Source organism: Mandrillus leucophaeus, unplaced genomic scaffold (assembly GCF_000951045.1).
Source record: "Mandrillus leucophaeus isolate KB7577 unplaced genomic scaffold, Mleu.le_1.0 Scaffold857, whole genome shotgun sequence".
In the NCBI taxonomy this organism is placed as follows: domain Eukaryota; kingdom Metazoa; phylum Chordata; class Mammalia; order Primates; family Cercopithecidae; genus Mandrillus; species Mandrillus leucophaeus.
The window spans coordinates 301,170-307,061 of record NW_012109330.1 but is presented as its reverse complement, the minus strand read 5'-3'; positions in this window follow the sequence as shown (position 1 = coordinate 307,061).

The following is a 5,892-nucleotide window of genomic DNA, read 5'->3' as shown; positions in this document are numbered from 1 at the left end:
AGCACTATCTGTAAAAACTCTTTCATAAGTAAGTCCTTTTTGCCAAACTCCCTATCCATACCCCTCGTCTTTCCAACCACCACAAAAGAGCTATTTTTTTTTTAACTTCCCTATATGTTTTCCTGGAAACCTTAGTGATACTTCCCATCAACTACCTCATCCTAAAATAAAGTTTCTATCGACCATCCCTTGAACATATCTTGGATTTTCCTACTTCCTTGGTGTCTTTACAGATCTCCCTAAAAATCACCTCCACTTTGATTCTCTCTTCAGCCAGAGGGCTTTCCCAACACACTGCACTGCAGTGGTCAAGCCTTCTTCCAAACTCCCCCTGAGACATCTCTGAACACCTAAATCCTTAACATAGCCCCAGTGCTTTGCTTTGTTTATGCACAGGTCTGGACTCCACTCAGTACATGGCAGGCTGCTCAGTAAGTGTCTAAATGAATGACATCTATATAGTAGTACTCTACCTTTAACCAAACACGTCGGTAAAACTTCTCATTTGACCCTCCAAACAATCCAAAGAGCTGCTGCTCTAGTTTAAAAAACAACTGTAAAGATCACAGAAGTTAAGTGATTTTCCATAATCACACAGCTATGAAGCAGCAGAGCCAGGACCCAAATCTGGGTATTGAGACATCTCTTTGAAATTTTGTATACAACATGTTTATGTTCTGAATCCTTTGTGATAAATAGCAAATACCAGATAAACATGATTTGAACTAACCTGTCTGGGAATTTTTGAAGTTAATACAAATTTTCCTTCCCAGTTCAATTTCTCCTGGTCCTTCAGAGCAATTGTACTGTGGAACGAGACTTGCAAACTGGCTTAAGTACAATACTAGAAAGTGTGTGTGTGTGTGTGTGTGTTTTAGGATATACAGGAAGAACAAAACTGTTATCAAAAGCAAACATAAGACGGATAGTATTCATAAGCCAGAGAGGGAACATACATACGTTTTCTTCTGATGAAAATAAATCAAGCCAATTAATCACATGTGAGTTTCTACAAGTGAATATATTTATGGTAAGCTGACCATCTATTTTCAAACACACAGGCAGCCAGGATGAAGAAAAAAAGCCCAGTTTTGGCAGAGTACTATAGGGAAGAGAAAAAGAAAAATGAATTTACTGCTATCTATTGGGTTTGCTTTTGGACTATTCAAGCTAGTAGCTTTTATTAGCATTAGATTTTTCAGCCAACAAGGAACAAACGATAAAATATTACCCCCAAAATAAAAGAGACAAATGTCTTTCATAACTATATGAAAAAAAGTACTCCTGCTATCTTTAAAAACACTCATATTTCACTGAAGCAAGTCCTGAAGCTGGTAGTAAACACCCCTAAATGTGAAATCCATGCTATGTTCAAGTTTGACTGGGAAGTCAAACAGCCACAGTTTGCTTCTAAATTTGGAATCAGCCAGTAAACATTTGTGATCATAACCTCTGGCCTCTCTTCTTCCATATGAATCATAGAATTTTTAAAAGAAATTTTAAGGCTAGTCCAAAACTTCTCGTGTTGTAGATGAGGAATGGAGGGCCAGAGACTAAAACGCAAAACAGAAAATAAATTACATTCACAGAAAACTTCCTCAGCAGAACATGACAGGTTCTGAATGGAAGGATTTTGTTTTTACTGTGGTTTCCTGAGACTGAGATTGGGGATGGAGAAGGAAAAATAGCCTCCATCTTTCACCTAACAATTTTCATAGGTATGAGGAATCTGTCATGAACATTCATTCAACCAAACTCAAAGTTTGGTTCATTCAAGTCAAATCTCGAAGCCACATATTACTAATCCAACTTCGACTGTAGTCACCACTGAAACAACAACCAAAAAACTGTCTAGAACTGACTGAAATTGATCAGCTTGTTCTTCAAGCCCCATTAATCCTCAAATTCACCTGCATACAAATCACTGAGACCACAGAGTGGGAAGAACAAGTTTTCACCAAGTTTCTAAAAACAGAAGTAAAAGATGCAATAAAAACACTGATTACAAAAGGAGAGAAGGAACTGAAACTTGTAGAAATTTACAAATGCAGTATCTAGTTCATAATATTATCAGAGTCATTGCCACAGTTTTGATTTTTCTAGAAAGCTGTATTTTTAATTACATGTCAAATGTGATGGGTTTGTCTGCCTTAATGTTAGCCCCTAATTACGTAAAACACCTGAGCCTCATTTCTGCAGCCTCAAAACACAGTTCACTTTCTGTTAAAAAAAAAGAAAAAATGGAGGGGTAGGATTAGGTAGGAAGGAGGGAGAAAAACAAACATTACTCCCCCGTTCTGACCACTACAACTTGGTGCTAAGCACTGCCCAGCATGTGATGGTCACACAAGGGTAACAGGCCAACTGGGACAAAGTTGGGGAGCGCAGACTCTGCAGTCACCCACTGAGAACCCAATGCCTGTTGACAAGAGTTGATAGGAAACTGGCAGAGTGCAGAAGAAACTGTTAATAGTACCTGTGACCCTGACATGAAAGATCTGATCAAAACAGCAGGATAGAAAGCCTATTATTGTTGTTAATATCACAAAAAGAAAATAGTCATTAGAAATTGAAGAGAACATAAGCCTTCTTGCAATTATTTCCACAAGCAGACATGAGACTCAGATTTCTAATTAAAAATCACTGTGCACAGAGCCAAATATTTGAGTCAGCAGATAACTTACCTAATTGTTAACACTGCATTCCCTTGGAGCCATCTGTCATACCTGGCTAGCTTTCTACTCTCATCCCAACCAAACTTCAGATGAAGACTAACCTTTCCCCAGATAAATTACATTTCATCAAATCTGCTGATACTTCTTACTGAAATATCCAATGCATAAGTGATTTTAACATCCCTCTAGGGGCTAAAGGTCTAACTATACATTGCATGAGAGAGGGCTCTTCGTGAGGGTTTTGCTCACTCTGCTCAACCAGGACCAAGAAGGAGACCCTACAGAGTTCCTACTCCTTGATCCAAAACTGAATGGAAGAAACAGGACTGAAGAGAATATTAAATAAGCTAGACAGCTGGGGGTGCTAGGGAAGGTAGTATGAAGAGAGGCCAAGTATCGGAATAAATGAGGCAGTTAGGAAGTTCCGGGGCATTAAAGGACTGATCTTCAGACTTCCGGGTGTTACAAAGGTCTGGTAATCCACAACAACAGGCCAAGGGCTTCAGAGGCAGCTCCCTGAAGCCTCTGACAGGCACACTCAGTCCTGTGAGCTTGGATTCAACCCTGCCAGCGCCAGCAAACAAACACACGCATTCTTCCCAGAGCTGACACCCCATACAACACGGCCTCTCTACAGGGCCTGTTTATTTAAGAAACCAGATGCTTTGATGTTGGAGTAGAAGTTGGGAAGTTATGTTTAAAGAAGTGGTTAGTGACAGGAGCAGAGGGAGGACAGAAAATAAGCAACAGTTCCTGGCTTTATTCATCATAAGTTTTAAAAGTTTTAAGGAAATTGTCAAATGGTCTGTACACAGGAATGAGAAGGAATGAGAAGTAAGGAAATTACATCAGCCACCACCACAACTCTGGCCAAGGCATTTCATCTGTTCCTTTAAGACAGTTTCATGCCTACCCTCAAAGGGGTGCTTACAGCAGAAATGTTTTGAAGCAACCCAACGTAGCAACCAACATTAATAAAGTCTTCGAGGCCTGCTCAATTTCACGCATGTACAAAGGTTATACATGACATGGATACTCCAAGCAGTTGAAGGAAAGAATCAGTTAAAAATGTGGCATGAAAACAGTTTTGAGTTCCAGGCAAAAGGAAGATTATTGAGACTAAGAAAAGAGCATTTATAAATGATAGCTAATTGCTGAGTGCTAATTATGTGCCAGACATTGTTCTAATGAGTTATTACATATATATAGATTATACAACATAATGTGATATGTTGTAATACATACTATAACTCATTACAATGTAATACAATATTACATATATATTATGTAATACAAATATATATTACACAATACAATAATATACATATACGTATATATTATGTTTATATAATTTAACACACACTCATTTAATTCTCACAACCATCCTACAAATTAAGTGCTCTTATCTTCACTTTACAGATTAGGAGCTGAGACACAGAAAACTTAAGTAACTTACCCAAGATCACACAGTGACATGGCCAGGGTTCAAATGCAGACAGTCCAGACAAGGCAGTGCTATACTGCCTTACCATGGTATGTCAAACCCTTAGAACAAAATTAGGGAGCATAATTTTTGGAATGGTATAACTATTTATCTTTCTCCTTTGCTTTCTTGTCATCCCTTTTGTTTGTTTTTTTAGTAACAGCCAATATTTTTTATTCCACTTTCCCATGAGTCTATCATAGCTAACTTGTATTATTATAACTAGAAAGGAAAATGTTTTCTCCTGCCTCAACTCCTAAAATAGAGCACTTAATCATTAGAACTTCTATGTGAAAAAATATATACTGTGTGTAATAAACCCAATACACTTTAAATATATTTTAAATTAATAGACTGAAATGATATGAGAAAAAAATCTTAGAGAAAAAGGGGGGCTTGGGCAAAGAGAAAAACCTGTTGGATTTCACGTACAAAGAAGCCTGAGTGGTTATCAGGACGCCGGTCTCCTAAAAACGTAATGTAAACGCACTACCGTGCTTTAGCTTTACCGTGCTTTCTTGAGAAGACAGGTTAAATGCTAATATATTCTCATAAGCCACAGAAACAGGTCTAGTAGTTTGCTATAACTTTCTGAGGCTTTTCATTCTCCAGTCTGAACGATCTTTTCTTTGTATCTTGGCAGTCCCAGCACCTAGCACAGATCTAGGCATTTGGAGGGCATTCACATACACTGATGATATGAATTACTGTGGCTTCAAACAAAACAGGACCAAGTTAAAAGAAATAAGAGAACCATGAACTTTTGCCTTTTCTTGGGACTCAAATCCTGTCATATTATGTAGGAAAAATGATTCTACATGTACTTTCCTTCCCCAGTTGTACAAAGTATACAACATCTCTGATAAAAAGTTGTTCTGTCATGCTGATGCTTTTATTTCACATTGTTTTATAAAGGGTCCAAAAATGCTAGATCTCTTCAATACAGTTCAGGATTTTTTATGACTTCTAAAACCAAATAAATAAATAGAAGAACAGGCTACTATGTAACAACTCTTGGTTAAGGAAGTGCTACTTAACCATTTTTAAGGTAAAGGATATTAAACAAAGGCTCTTTTTTTTTTTTTTTTTTTTTTTAACCAGATACAAAAAGGATGAGATCTCTGAAGAAAAGACCACGGATGATTAACAAATGCAAAACTTTTTTTGTTTGTTTGTTTGAGACAGAGTCTCACTCTGTCACCCAGGCTGGAGTGTAATGGTGCGATCTCGGTTCACTGAAACCTTTGCCTCCTAGGTTCAAGTGATCCTCATGCCTCAGCCTCCAGAGTAGCTGGAATTACAGGCGCATGCCACTGCATCTGGCTAACTTTTGTATTTTTAGTAGAGACAGGGTTTCACCATGCTGGCCAGGCTAGTCTTGAACTCCTGACCTCAAGTGATCCACCTGCCTTGGCCTCCCACAATGATGGGATTACAGGTGTGAGCCACCATGCCTAGCCAAAATAGCTATTTTAAATAAGGTCACTGAAAAAAAGACTGGGAGAGAAAAACTAAATAAATAAATAAATAAATAAATAATTGCAAACAGCCAAATGAGAGAAATAGAAGGAAATTCCTTTTTTGTTTTTTGAGACAGAGTCTTGCTCTGTTGCCCAGGCTGGAGTGCAGTGCTGCGATCTCGGCTCACTGAAAGCTCTGCCTCCTGGGTTCATGCCATTCTCCTGCCTCAGTCTCCCGAGCAGCTGGGACTACAGGCGCCCGCCACCACACCCG